Source organism: Artemia franciscana, chromosome 10 (genome assembly GCF_032884065.1).
Source record: "Artemia franciscana chromosome 10, ASM3288406v1, whole genome shotgun sequence".
Taxonomy (NCBI): domain Eukaryota; kingdom Metazoa; phylum Arthropoda; class Branchiopoda; order Anostraca; family Artemiidae; genus Artemia; species Artemia franciscana.
Window position 1 is genome coordinate 38,724,917 of NC_088872.1, and position 14,472 is coordinate 38,739,388.

Consider the following 14,472-nt stretch of genomic DNA (forward strand, 5'->3'; position numbering starts at 1 on the left):
GATCAAAGGGGTAAAGAGTGGAAATTTTATTTTATTATCCCACTAGTTCGAGAAAGCAATGACCAGTTTAGCTTCATGTGTTTTAAACAATGGAATTTTCCTTTCAAATGTTTGAAAGGTAATCAGTTTGAATCTGCCAATTGACTGTACTTAGTAATGGTACTCGTACATACTTTTAGAATTGCACCAGTCAAAATTTAGTTTTAGTAGCAGATGGCCGGCGGACTGTCCCTTTCGTATACATGGGCGTACGGAGAAGATGAGGCAGGAGAACAGCTCCCCCCCCCCGGAAAAAAACTCCAAATTTACACTACGTATGGCTGAAAAAAGCAGATGGTTGGAAAGCGGATGGTTAAAAAAGCAGTTGAAAAAGGTAGATGATTTAAAAAGTAGTTGATAAAAGGTAGATGGCTGAAAAAGCTGGAAATAAATAGGTGGACTGGCAGAATAAAAGTAAAAAAGAAGCAATAATCCATAATGTCTTGGAAACTTTTAACTCTAATCCAAGAAAATGAATGCTGAAGCATTCATTTATTGATCATTTTTTGGTGATTACTTATTTATAAAGATTTCAAAGATATGATGGAACTTGCTGGCAATGTAAGGTTTTGTGAGCTCCCAATATAACTTCAGCACCCCCTCGCCCTTTATCACAGAGTCAGCCTGATCAGTAATTTTCTTCCACATTTGCGTATTTTATAAATTTTACCTATGCTCCTTTATCTATACATAAAAAGAAACAATTTTTAGATGTAATAAAAGCGTTTACTGTTTGTTAAAACACTTATACAGAGAATACTATATTTTTTCCAAATAGAAGCAAGCAGATGAATTTTAGTTAGGTTTGATCTCTTATCCAAATGTACCACCAGTGCCACACCTTGAGCAGCGACAGACTTGGTCCTTTCCACAATATCCTGTTCCGCAGTTTTGCAATTGACAGGAAGCAACGCAGCCCGCCCTTCCTGCTCTGCAGCTGTAAATTCCTTTCCTCTGAGGCTTGGCCAACGTTGAATCAAATGAAGCAAACAGGAACAGAAGAATACTTAAAAATGTTATAAGCTTCATTTTTCTCTGAAAAGTAGAATATCGGCTATTAGAATAAATAATCATCCTTTTTGTCTCATGCTTGTTGCCTTACCAAAGCTCAAAACAGGAAAGAATTGATGTCATTTAATGCCACCCGTTGTTTTAATGAAACTTAAGTTCTTGTTTTGATCTTGGGAAACTTTAAAAAATCTTACAAAAATCCAATTGATATTCTATATCTAAAAAAGACTGTATTTCTGGAATTAGAGTAGAATGCCTCAGTTTTAAAACTAAGGTTCTGGTTTTTCTGTAAGAAAATGGAAATCTTTAGAATTCTTACAAAATTCAATGAACTGTTTAAACAGGGTGACACATACAATATTCGGAAAAAAGCCTAAGATCGCTGAATTTTATAAACATGAAGCATGTTTCGTAAATCTCTTCTACTTTCCCTCAAAATTTGTATTGAAGGATTTCTGAGTTTCCCCGATTATTTATCTCAGACGAATATTGTAATGTAGAAATGAAAAAGCCAATTGCCAAAAAAAATAAAGAAAAAGTATAAAATATAAATTTCACCAAAAAGAAGCTTTAGTCCAAGAAGGAAAATAATAATGGGAAAAGAAGAGCAGCGATAATAAAACTAGTTTTCTTTTTTTTGTAATTCAAAGGAAATATTTAAGAATAACCTATTTTAATCCTATCCATTACAGCAAGTCTTTTGTTGGCCTAGTTTCTGAAAGTAAGGTTATGACAGTTAATGGTTTCATCAATTCTATTTTCTAGCTCCAGCCGTATAAAGTTTGATACAAATCGAAAAACAAAAGAGGGAAAAAGTTAAGTAATAATATGCTTCTACTATTAATATCGGATCACAATGTTAAGCCCCTTTATCCCATCCAGCTCTTCTGTCTGCTGCTTAGTCTGTCTCTCGCTATAGATCTGTTTAACAACAATTTATTCCCATCTTCTTTAAGGAACAATTCCCACAATCCTTAAGGAGTTTATTCCCACCTTCCTTAAGGAACAATTCCCACCTTCCTTAACACTTCTAGTTTCAATAACCCAGTAAGCAAAATTAATATGAAATTGATGCATAAAAGTAATCTTGCAGTTCGTTAACATACCGTCCGTTTAATTCGTATTACATTTGTGTTTCATTTTTAATTTTAAATGGAAAAAAAATCGAACGGGGAGCGGGGGAGTAAAAATGCAAAAGTCTTGAAAGTTTTGTTGAAACATATGAGAGTAATTTCGTCAAAATTATATTCTAAAAGAAAAACAACCTCCTCCATAATTTTCTGATTATTCTCCAGGGTCCTTTAAGGCGTCCTTCCCCTATATGCAGGTGAACATATTAATAGTATCTTTTGTACATATTGATGAAATTTTCCAATCTATAAATCGACTTATTTCGCAATAGTAAAGTAGTTTATGCTCTCTTAACACATTGCTCAAAACATATTGCAAAATCATCTCGAGTATTTCCCGAATATAAGGTCATGAGAATTTATATTGGTCTAGGTCTTGGTATTGACCTTGAACCTACTCTCATATTTTAAATTCCCATCCTTTATTTTGGTAGTATAAATCTATGACCTACGTAAAATGGGTAATTAGGTAAATTTGTATGTGTGTGTGCGTATATTTATATATATATATATATATATATATATATATATATATATATATATATATATATATATATATATATATAATTGAGCTAAAAAATTTGAAAAATTGAGGCTCTTTTCAAATTTTATTAAATTGCTTAAAATGTAAAAAACTGGTGATTGCACAAATATTTCAATAAATTTAGACAATGTATTAAAGCAATTCGAAAGCCTTAAAACAGAAAATCAAAAGTTTGAAGCTGAGTAAAAATTGTTGAAGTTTAGAATGCTTGCTGCTCAAAGAAAATTTGTCAAAGTGTCAATTAACGTCAAAAAGAAATTATTATCAAATTATTTAAAATGTACAAAACTGGTGATTGCACAAATATTTCTATATATTTCGACAATGGATTAAAGCAATTCGAAAACCTTAAAACAGGAAACCCAACCAATATACGTCATAAATTCGATCCAAAAATGATATGTGTTTTTAGTAACCGAAAAGATTGCAGGGCAACTACTGCCCCTTTCACTCCCCTTTTTTTTTAGAGATATCCGATAAAAAATTTGAGATAGTCGATTGATCCAGCACAATTGAAAATTCCAATAGCTACAACATTGAGGATGATATGACTACTCACAGCCCCTGGGAAAGAGCGGTAACTAATGCAATTTTTTCATTCGCAACGTATAGTATTTTTTACTGGAAAATAAACGGAAATTTCATCTTGTTGGTGGGGGGTACTTACACGGGGAAAATCTTCTATTGGCAGGAAAGCTTCTGGGGTAAACTTTCCAGAGACAATTTTCCATGAAAGAGGGATCTGTAGCATAATTAGAAAACCATTAATAAATCAACAAAAAACTTTTTTTTCCGTAAGGAGAATTTCCAAAGGGAAATTGTCGGTAAAATTTTTTGATTCAACAATAATTTTCCATGCCAAATATACCGCGGGAGGAGTTTTCTTGGGTAAGGAATTTTTTGTAGGAACTTTTCCATTGAAATTGTTAGCGGTTTTTCGTTTAGATTTGAAAAACGATCAGAAAAAAAAACGTTGAGCTCGCCAGCTCTTTTGCCGATTTGAGCTCTCAAAAAGAAGTAGCTTTTTCGACTGAAAGTAAGGAACAACGTTAAAACTTAGAACAAACAAAAATCATCCCGTGAATTTGGGACTTCCATCTTGTCAATCCCTTACTCGTTACGCTAATGTTTTTTACTTCTTTGAAAAGGCTTTTTATTCTAAATCAACGGCCCTTGTGTTTCAGAAGTTGATCTTTAAGAGTTTTGAGAAAAGGTCAAGCTTAAGCTTAATGAGCGAGGGAATGAGGAGGGGAAGCTCCCCTCACATAGGAAATAATTCTGTTTGTTGCAACTTTTAATGTTGCTCCTTACTTTCAGTTGAAGAAAATACTATTTTCTATTTAATCGTAAAAAAACGCTTGTGATTGCCTATTGGCTATTTCTATTTAAGTCGAACTGATATTTTTAGCAAAGCTCTAGTAAAAGTAACGTTAAGAGTAGGGGGTACTTCGGGTTTTCAGCCCTCGTATTATACAAGGTAATTGTAATTCTTTTTAAGTTTTAACATTGGTCTTTACATTCACTGGGTTTTTCATTTTATGTAAGCACTTACTATAGATGCTTGTTGCTATTTACTTGCTGTCACTACTAACGATTCGAAGGGTTAACTACATGTTAATATCTGAAACAGAATAGAATACACAGTAAAAAAAAAAGCTATCCTACGAAAATAATTTGCATGGATGTAAAGAAAAGTTAAAGTAGTTTATATAAAGTGGGCATTAAAGCCGAAATATGCCAAAAACCAAAAATTTCCAGGATAAAGAAAGTACTCATTCAAAGTTTTTCTGGGAAGAATTTTTTATTCTTTTTTTTTTTTTTGGAAATTAAGTAGGCATCTGAAGAATGTGGCTTCATTTCGTATATAAGGTGTAAAATCGTATTGAATGTTCTTTGAGCTACAGGTACTGGATATTTTACATCTCAGTGATTGATGGGTTTAGCTACTTTTATTAAGTGAAAATGAATCTGAAATTTTAATTCTTGTAGTTTAATTAACTGAAAAGTATCAAATACGCCGTTTGTTTTTGGCACGATTTGTTTTAGAACCTAACAAACATTATAAGAAATAACTATGCGATTATGAATGTGCTTACCAAGTAGATTCACCCAAGACAAAGTTATGTATTAAACTAAGAAAACACGTGAAACTGCGTCGTTTTATACAAGTCTCTTAAACGATTATGGTTTTTCCAAATGAAATGATCCGTGCCAATGTGCTCTCTAAGCGGAATTTCCAAGATAGCAACAAAAGACAAGCTTTTCAAATATTTAATTTCTAAGAACTGTAAAGCTATTCTTAGAAAGTAGTCTCAGCTTTTGTTTAAACGTTGTAGTAGAACAAAGCATAGACTTAAAAAAATAAAGGATATAAATGCCAAAATCTTATTATAAATGAAAAATATGAAATATTTATAACCTATATATACACACACATATATACATATATATAAATATATATATATATATATATATATATATATATATATATATAGATATATATATATATATATATATATATATATATATATATATATATATATATGTATATATATGTTATGTATATGTATATATATGTATATATATATATATGTATATATATATATATATGTTTTTAACTGCGTAAAACTTGCGAATATACAACATTCTTTGCTGTCCCATTGTCTGTGCATATAAATAGATTGTCAGGTTTACCGACTCTTGAACATGCAACATATAATGGTCCATGGGAAAACAATCCGTATTCAGATCTATACCTCATGATTCTAATGATTGCCCTTGAGCTTTGTTGATGGTGATTGCTAATCGACCATTCCCTGAGTCGCCATATAAATAGATTGTCAGGTTTACCGACTCTTGAACATGCAACATATAATGGTCCATTGGAAAACAATCCGTATTCAGATCTATACCTCATGATTCTAATGATTGCCCTTGAGCTTTGTTGATGGTGATTGCTAATCGACCATTCCCTGAGTCGCCATCGTCATTTATATATCCCCCTGTGCACCCCGGCGTCCCCTTTGTAGTTATGTCCCTGTGTCCCGGTCGTCATTTATATTCCCTGTGTCCCGGTCGTCATTTGTGTCCCGGTGTTCCAGTCTGTGATTTCTCTTTGAGTGTCCCGGGCGTCATTTATATTCATTGTGTCCCGGTGTCCCGGTCGTCATTTATATCCCCCTGTGCCCCCCGGCGTCCCCATTGTAGTTGTGTCCCTGTGTCCCGGTCGTCATTTATATTCCCTGTGTCCCGGTCGTCATTTGTATCCCGGTGTCCCGGTCTGTATATACATTCGTTTTTTAGTTTTGTTTCTCCTTTATTTTTTTCCTTTTTTCTTTTTTTTCTTTTTTAGTTTATTTAGATTTTTAGATTTTTTAGTTTTTTTATTAGTTTTTAGTTTTTTTGTATTTTTTACCATTTTTTTAGTTTTTTTAGTTTTTTTTTTTACTTATGTCCTGGTCGTCATTTATACTCCCTGTGTCCCGGTCATCATTTGTGTCTCGGTGCTTTGTTGATTGCTAATTTATATTATATTTATATTTATATTTTTTATATTTATTAATATTTTTTTAGTTTTCTTTTTCTCTTATTTTTCAGTTTTTTCCTTTTTTTTAGTTTTTTCTTTTTTAGTTTTTAGTTTTTTTTTGTTTTTTACCTTTTTTTAGTTTTTTTAGTTTTTTTAGTTTTTTAGCTTTTTTAGTTTTTTTATTAGTTTTTAGTTTTTTTTTAGTTTTTGCCTTTTTTTAGTTTTTTCAGTTTTTTTTAGTTTTTAGTTTTTTACCTTTTTTTAGTTTTTTTTTTAGTTTTTTAGCTTTTTTAGTTTTTTTTCTTTTTAGTTTTTTTTGTAGTTTTTACCTTTTTTAGTTTTTTTTCTTCTTTTGTATTAGTGTGAAATAATTCAGACGTCATATGCGGACAAACACGACGTCACTCGACAGACAGACAGACAGACATAACCCACAAACAACTTATTTTTATATATATTTATTCATATTTTTTCAGTTTTCTTTTTCTCTTTTATTTTTCAGTTTTTTCCTTTTTTTTAGTTGTTTTCTTTTTTAGTTTTTAGTTTTTTTTTAGTTTTTTACCTTTTTTTAGTTTTTTTTTAGTTTTTTTAGTTTTTTAGCTTTTTTAGTTTTTTTATTAGTTTTTATTTTTTTTGTAGTTTTTGCCTTTTTTTATTTTTTTCAGTTTTTTTTTTAGTTATTAGATTTTTACCTTTTTTTAGTTTTTTAGCTTTTTTAGTTTTTTTTTCTTTTTAGTTTTTTTTGTAGTTTTTACCTTTTTTAGTTTTTTCTTCTTTTGTATTAGTGTGAAATAATTCAGACGTCATATGCGAACAAACATGACGTCACCTGATCCATCCACAGATCCACACACAGACAACTTATTTTTATATATATAGATATATATATATATATATATATATATATATATATATATATATATATATATATATATATATATATATATATATATATATATATATATATTCACAGGTGGGGCATAGGGACACAACTACAATGGCGCGTAACTAATATGGCGCGTAACGACTTACGCGCGCGGGGGGGCTTGTAAAAAAAAATTAAAAAACTAAAAAAAAAGGTAAAAACTACAAAAAAAAAGTAAAAAGAAAAAAAAACTAAAAACTAATAAAAAAAACTAAAAAAGCTAAAAAACTAAAAAAACTAAAAAAGAAAAAAAAGAAAAAAAGGAAAAAAATGAAAAATAAAGGAGAAAAACAAAACTAAAAAAATTAAAATAAAAAAAACTAAAAAGAAAAAAGAAAAAAAACTAAAAAAACTAAAAAAAAAGTAAAACCAAAAAAAACTAAAAAGAAAAAAAGGGGAAAAATACAAAAATTTATTTCATCATATACCATTTCAAAAACGAATGTATATACAGACCGGGACACCGGGAGACAAATGACGACCGGGACACAGGGAATATAAATGACGACCGGGACACAGGGACACAACTACAAAGGGGACGCCGGGGGGCACAGGAGGATATATAAATGATGACGGGGACACAGGGAATGTTCGATTAGCAATCACCATCAACAAAGCTCAATTGCAATCATTAGAATCATGAGGTATAACTAAAAAAAACTAAAATAAAGGTAAAAACTACAAAAAAACTAAAAAGAAAAAAAACAACTAAAAACTAATAAAAAAACTAAAAAAGCTAAAAAACTAAAAAAACTAAAAAAGAAAAAAAAAGAAAAAAAGGAAAAAAATGAAAAATAAAGGAGAAAAATAAAACTAAAAAAAAAATAAAATAAAAAAAAAACTAAAAAGAAAAAAGAAAAAAATCTAAAAAAACTAAAAAAAAAGTAAAAACCAAAAAAACTAAAAAGAAAAAAAGGGGAAAAATACAAAAATTTATTTCATCATATACCCTTTCAAAAACGAATGTATATACAGACCGGGACACCGGGGTACAAATGACGACCGGGACACAGGGAATATAAATGACGACCGGGACACAGGGACACAACTACAACGGGGACGCCGGGGGGCACAGGGGGATATATAAATGACGACGGGGACACAGGGAATGTTCGATTAGCAATCACCATCAACAAAGCTCAAGGGCAATCATTAGAATCATGAGGTATAACTAAAAAAAAGGTAAAAAACTAAAACCTAAAAAAAGACCAATTCAAAAACGAATGTATATACAGACCGGGACACCGGGACACAAATGACGACCGGGACACAAGGAATATAAATGACGCCCGGGACCCTCAAAGAGAAATCACAGACTGTGACACCGGGGCACAAATGACGACCGGGACACAGGGAATATAAATGACGACCGGGACACAGAGACACAACTACAACGGGGACGCCGAGGGGCACAGGGGGATATATAAATGACGACGGCGACACAGGGAATCGTCGATTAGCAATCACCAACAACAAAGCTCAAGGGCAATCATTAGAATCATGAGGTATTGATCTGAATACGGATTGTTTTCCCATGGACCATTATATATTGCATGTTCAAGAGTCGGTAAACCTGACAATCTATTTATATGCACAGACAATGGGACAGCAAAGAATGTTGTATATTCGCAAGTTTTGCTTAGTTAAAAAAATTTATATTATATATATATATATTTATATCTATCTATATTCACAGGTGGGGCATAGGGACACAACTACAATGGCGCGTAACTAATATGGCGCGTGACGACTTACGCGCGCGGGGGGGGGCTTGTAAAAAAAACCTAAAAAAGGTAAAAACTACAAAAAAACTAAAAAGAAAAAACACTAAAAACTAATAAAAAAAACTAAAAAAGCTAAAAAACTAAAAAAAAAACTAAAAAAGAAAAATACAAAAATTTATTTCATCATATACCATTTCAAAAACGAATGTATATACAGACCGGGACACCGGGATACAAATGACGACCGGGACACAGGGAATAATAATGACGACCGGGACACAGGGACACAACTACAAAGGGGACGCCGGGGGGCACAGGAGGATATATAAATGATGACGGGGACACAGGGAATGTTCGATTAGCAATCACCATCAACAAAGCTCAATTGCAATCATTAGAATCATGAGGTATAACTAAAAAAAACTAATATAAAGGTAAAAACTACAAAAAAACTAAAAAGAAAAACAACAACTAAAAACTAATAAAAAAACTAAAAAAGCTAAAAAACTAAAAAAACTAAAAAAGAAAAAAAAAGAAAAAAAGGAAAAAAATGAAAAATAAAGGAGAAAAATAAAACTAAAAAAAAAATAAAATAAAAAAAACTAAAAAGAAAAAAGAAAAAAATCTAAAAAAAACTAAAAAAAAAGTAAAAACCAAAAAAACTAAAAAGAAAAAAAGGGGATAAATACAAAAATTTATTTCATAGTTTTAGTAAAAAACTAAAAACTAAAAAAAAGACCAATTCAAAAACGATTGTATATAAAGACCGGGACACCGGGACACAAATGACGACCGGGACACCGGGACACAAGGAATATAAATGACGCTCGGGACACTCAAAGAGAAATCACAGACTGTGACACCGGGGCACAAATGACGACCGGGACACAGGGAATATAAATGACGACCGGGACACAGAGACACAACTACAACGGGGACGCCGAGGGGCACAGGGGGATATATAAATGACGACGGCGACACAGGGAATCGTCGATTAGCAATCACCATCAACAAAGCTCAAGGGCAATCATTAGAATCATGAGGTATTGATCTGAATACGGATTGTTTTCCCATGGACCATTATATATTGCATGTTCAAGAGTCGGTAAACCTGACAATCTATTTATATGCACAGACAATGGGACAGCAAAGAATGTTGTATATTCGCAAGTTTTGCTTAGTTAAAAAAAATTATATTATATATATATATTTATATCTATCTATATTCACAGGTGGGGCATAGGGACACAACTACAATGGCGCGTAACTAATATGGCGCGTGACGACTTACGCGCGCGGGGGGGGGGGCTTGTAAAAAAAAAACTAAAAAAGGTAAAAACTACAAAAAAACTAAAAAGAAAAAACACTAAAAACTAATAAAAAAAACTAAAAAAGCTAAAAAACTAAAAAAAAAACTAAAAAAGAAAAATACAAAAATTTATTTCATCATATACCATTTCAAAAACGAATGTATATACAGACCGGGACACCGGGATACAAATGACGACCGGGACACAGGGAATAATAATGACGACCGGGACACAGGGACACAACTACAAAGGGGACGCCGGGGGGCACAGGAGGATATATAAATGATGACGGGGACACAGGGAATGTTCGATTAGCAATCACCATCAACAAAGCTCAATTGCAATCATTAGAATCATGAGGTATAACTAAAAAAAACTAATATAAAGGTAAAAACTACAAAAAAACTAAAAAGAAAAACAACAACTAAAAACTAATAAAAAAACTAAAAAAGCTAAAAAACTAAAAAAAACTAAAAAAGAAAAAAAAAGAAAAAAAGGAAAAAAATGAAAAATAAAGGAGAAAAATAAAACTAAAAAAAAAATAAAATAAAAAAAACTAAAAAGAAAAAAGAAAAAAATCTAAAAAAAACTAAAAAAAAAGTAAAAACCAAAAAAACTAAAAAGAAAAAAAGGGGATAAATACAAAAATTTATTTCATAGTTTTAGTAAAAAACTAAAAACTAAAAAAAAGACCAATTCAAAAACGATTGTATATAAAGACCGGGACACCGGGACACAAATGACGACCGGGACACCGGGACACAAGGAATATAAATGACGCTCGGGACACTCAAAGAGAAATCACAGACTGGAACACCGGGACACAAATGACGACCGGGACACCGGGAATATAAATGACGACAGGGACACAACTACAACGGGGACGCCGGGGGAAACAGGGGGATATATAAATGACGACGGCGACACAGGGAATGGTCGATTAGCAATCACCATCAACAAAGCTCAAGGGCAATCATTAGAATCATGAGGTATAGATCTGAATACGGATTGTTTTCCCATGGACCATTATATGTTGCATGTTCAAGAATCGGTAAACCTGACATTCAATTTATATGCACAGACAATGTGACAGCGAAGAATTTTGTATATTCGCAAGTTTTATGTTGTTAAAAACATATATATATATACATATATATATATATATATATATATATATATATATATATATATATATATATATATATATATATATATATATATATATATATATATATATATATATATATATATATATATATATATATATATATATATATATATATATATATATATATATATATATATATATATATTCACAGGTGGGACATAGGGACACAACTACAATGGCGCGTAACTAATATGGCGTGTAACGACTTACGCGCGTGGGGGGGCTTAGGGGGCGCGAAGTGCCCCCACCAACTAGGTGTTGGGGTGGCGCGAAGCGCCACCCCAACAGCTAGAATATATATATATATATATATATATATATATATATATATATATATATATATATATATATATATATATATATATATATATATCTATACATATAAAAATAAGCTGTCTGTGGGTCTTCCGAGTGACGTCATGTTTGTTCTTCGACTGACGTCATTTTTGTCGACTGATGAAATTATAAACCGGGACATCGGGACGCAAATGACGACCGGGACACCGGGACATCTATATGTATAAAAATAAGTTGTCTGTGTGTGTGTGTGTGTGGGTGTGTGTGTTTGTGTGTCGAGTGACGTCATGTTTGTGTGTCGACTGACGTCATGTTTGTCGACTGACGTCAACACCTAGTTGGTGGGGCGCTTCGCGCCCCCCCAAGCCCCCCCGCGCGCGTAAGTCGTTACGCGCAATATTAGTTACGTGCCATTGTAGTTGTGTCCCTGTGTCCCACCTGTGAATATAGATAGATTTATATATGTGTTTCAAACTACGTAAAAATTGTGAATATACAACATTTTTGGCTTTCCCACTACTGGGAGCTTTCCGTTTCCAATTGCCAGCAATTGATCTGAAAATGTTTGACCAGAGTCATCGTTTTGCAATCGGACACGCATATTTTTAGTTAATTTTAATATTTTTACGTGTCCCAATAAATTAGAATTTTTCAGGCAAGCATTCATTTCTTCTGCAGGAGTTAAACTACGTAAAAATTGCGAATATACAACATTTTTGGCTTTCCCATTGTCTGTGCATATACAAAGCCGTATGTACTAATAATGACGTCATATGCAAACACTCTTTTTACAAACAAACAAACATGCATACACACAACTCGTTTTTTATATAGATAGATAGATAGATAGATACAATACAAATTAACTGCGTAAAACTCGCGAATATACAACATTCTTCGCTGTCCAATTGTCGCTGCATATAAATAGATTGTCAGGTTTACCGACCCTCGAACATGCAACGTACAATTGTCCATGGGAAAAACAATCAGTATTAAGATCTATACCACATTTTTCTAATGATTGACCTTGAGCTTTGTTAATGGTGATTGCAAATGCTAATCGAATTGGGAATTGCAATCTTTTAAATTTAAAAGGCAGATCCGTTGGAATCATGGGAATGCGAGGAATAAGAACAGCCTCACCCTCAAAAGGCCCTGTCAAGATTGTGGCCTCTATTAGGTTTTCTATTGTTTTTTTTTACGGCAAGTCGCGTGCCATTGCAAAGCTTTGGTGGGTTGATATTTCTTAAAAGTATTATTGGTACGCCTATTTTTAGTTGTAGCACGTGTGGTGGAAACCCTGAAAGATCTATGGAATTTAAAAATTCAGATGGATAATTAACCACTTCATTTGGTTCCAAAACTGTGTCGACTGACTTGTAAAGGACTGCCTGGTCTCGAATCTTGGTCAGAACAATATTGTTGATTTCGTGGACGTCTATATTTTTGGTTGCGAGAATCGCTCTTTCACTTAGCCATTTATTATTTTTATAATTTTTTAGAATATTCGGAAATACTTTTTCAATCAATTCATTTTTGGACGTCACTAAATTACAGAAAGCAGCAGGTAGTTGTATACGTCCTGAAATTGAGTCTACTGGGAGCTTTCCGTTTCCAATTGCCAGCAATTGATCTGAAAATGTTTGACCAGAGTCATCGTTTTGCAATCGGACACGCATATTTGTTGCTGTTTTTGTGATTCCTCGGCACGCCTTCTTTTTTCACTTTCTCTTTTAGCAGCAAGTCTGATTTCGCGTTGCTCTGGTAGTTCCTCGGCACGCTTTCTGTTCTTTCTTTCTCTATCAGCCTCAAGCCTGTTTCCTTGCTGTTCTTTTGATTCCTCGGCACGCTTTCTTTTCTACTTTCTCTATCAGCAGCAAGTTTTTTGGCATAGACTCTTTGAGCATCTTCATCGGCTTTTGCCATTGTAAGTTCATCAGTCATTTTAAACTTAAACATTAATAGATTTCTATGTGAATATATATGTCTTAAATATCTTTAATGACGTCACCGTCATAGCAAAAATGACGACAACTAACTTCATGACGTCAGTCGACACAGAAACATGACGTCACCTGACAGACACACAGACAGTATTAATGCTAAAGCCAAGGTTCAAACCTGGAGCCTCTCGGACCTAGAACCTGAAACATAACGCTTTACCAAATCACCTACTTCGGCTTGAATACATTCGTTTTGAGCAGCTTCCTCGGGTGTTGCCATTGTAGGTTCTTCAGTCATTTTACAATTAGAAATTTCTCTTTCAACGGTCTTCTTACAATTAAAATTTGTCTTTGAACGATATTTTTAAATACCTGTGTCCCGGTCGTCATTTGTGTCCCGGTATCCCAGTCTGTAATTTCTCTTTGAGTGTCCCGGTCGTTATTTACATTCCCTCTGTCCCGGTCGTCATTTGTGTCCCGGTTTGTAATTTCTCTTTGAGTGTTTTTTCTTTTTAGTATTTTTTAGTTTTTTACATTTTTTCTTTTTTCAGTTTTCTTTTTCTTCTTTATTTTTCAGCTTCACTATGAAATACATATCGCCGAACCTTTGTTTTTTTTAACTAAAATCTGGTAGGCATTGATGACCTTATCCAAGTCAAAATCCCAAACCCAATCATCATCGCTATCATTTTCAGTTTTGATATGTTTTGACTCTCGCTATCCAGGTGGATCTTCATCTAACTGCGCGGTTTTGTGTTCTTTAGCCTCAAGCCTGTTTCCTTGCTGTTCTTTTGATTCCTCGGCACGCTTTCTTTTCTGACTTTCTCTATCAGCAGCAAGTTTTTTGGCATAGAC

At 32.8% G+C, this 14,472-nt stretch overlaps 1 long non-coding RNA gene across 1 annotated transcript; it reads right to left on the minus strand.

The window, feature by feature from the left end:
• Positions 1-743: 743 nt before the first annotated feature.
• On the minus strand, positions 744-4,953 carry LOC136032170 (uncharacterized). Its single transcript, XR_010618670.1, has 2 exons — positions 4,821-4,953; positions 744-1,074 (listed from the first exon to the last, which is right to left on the minus strand). It is a non-coding gene; the product is annotated as an uncharacterized LOC136032170 (long non-coding RNA).
• Positions 4,954-14,472: the final 9,519 nt, after the last annotated feature.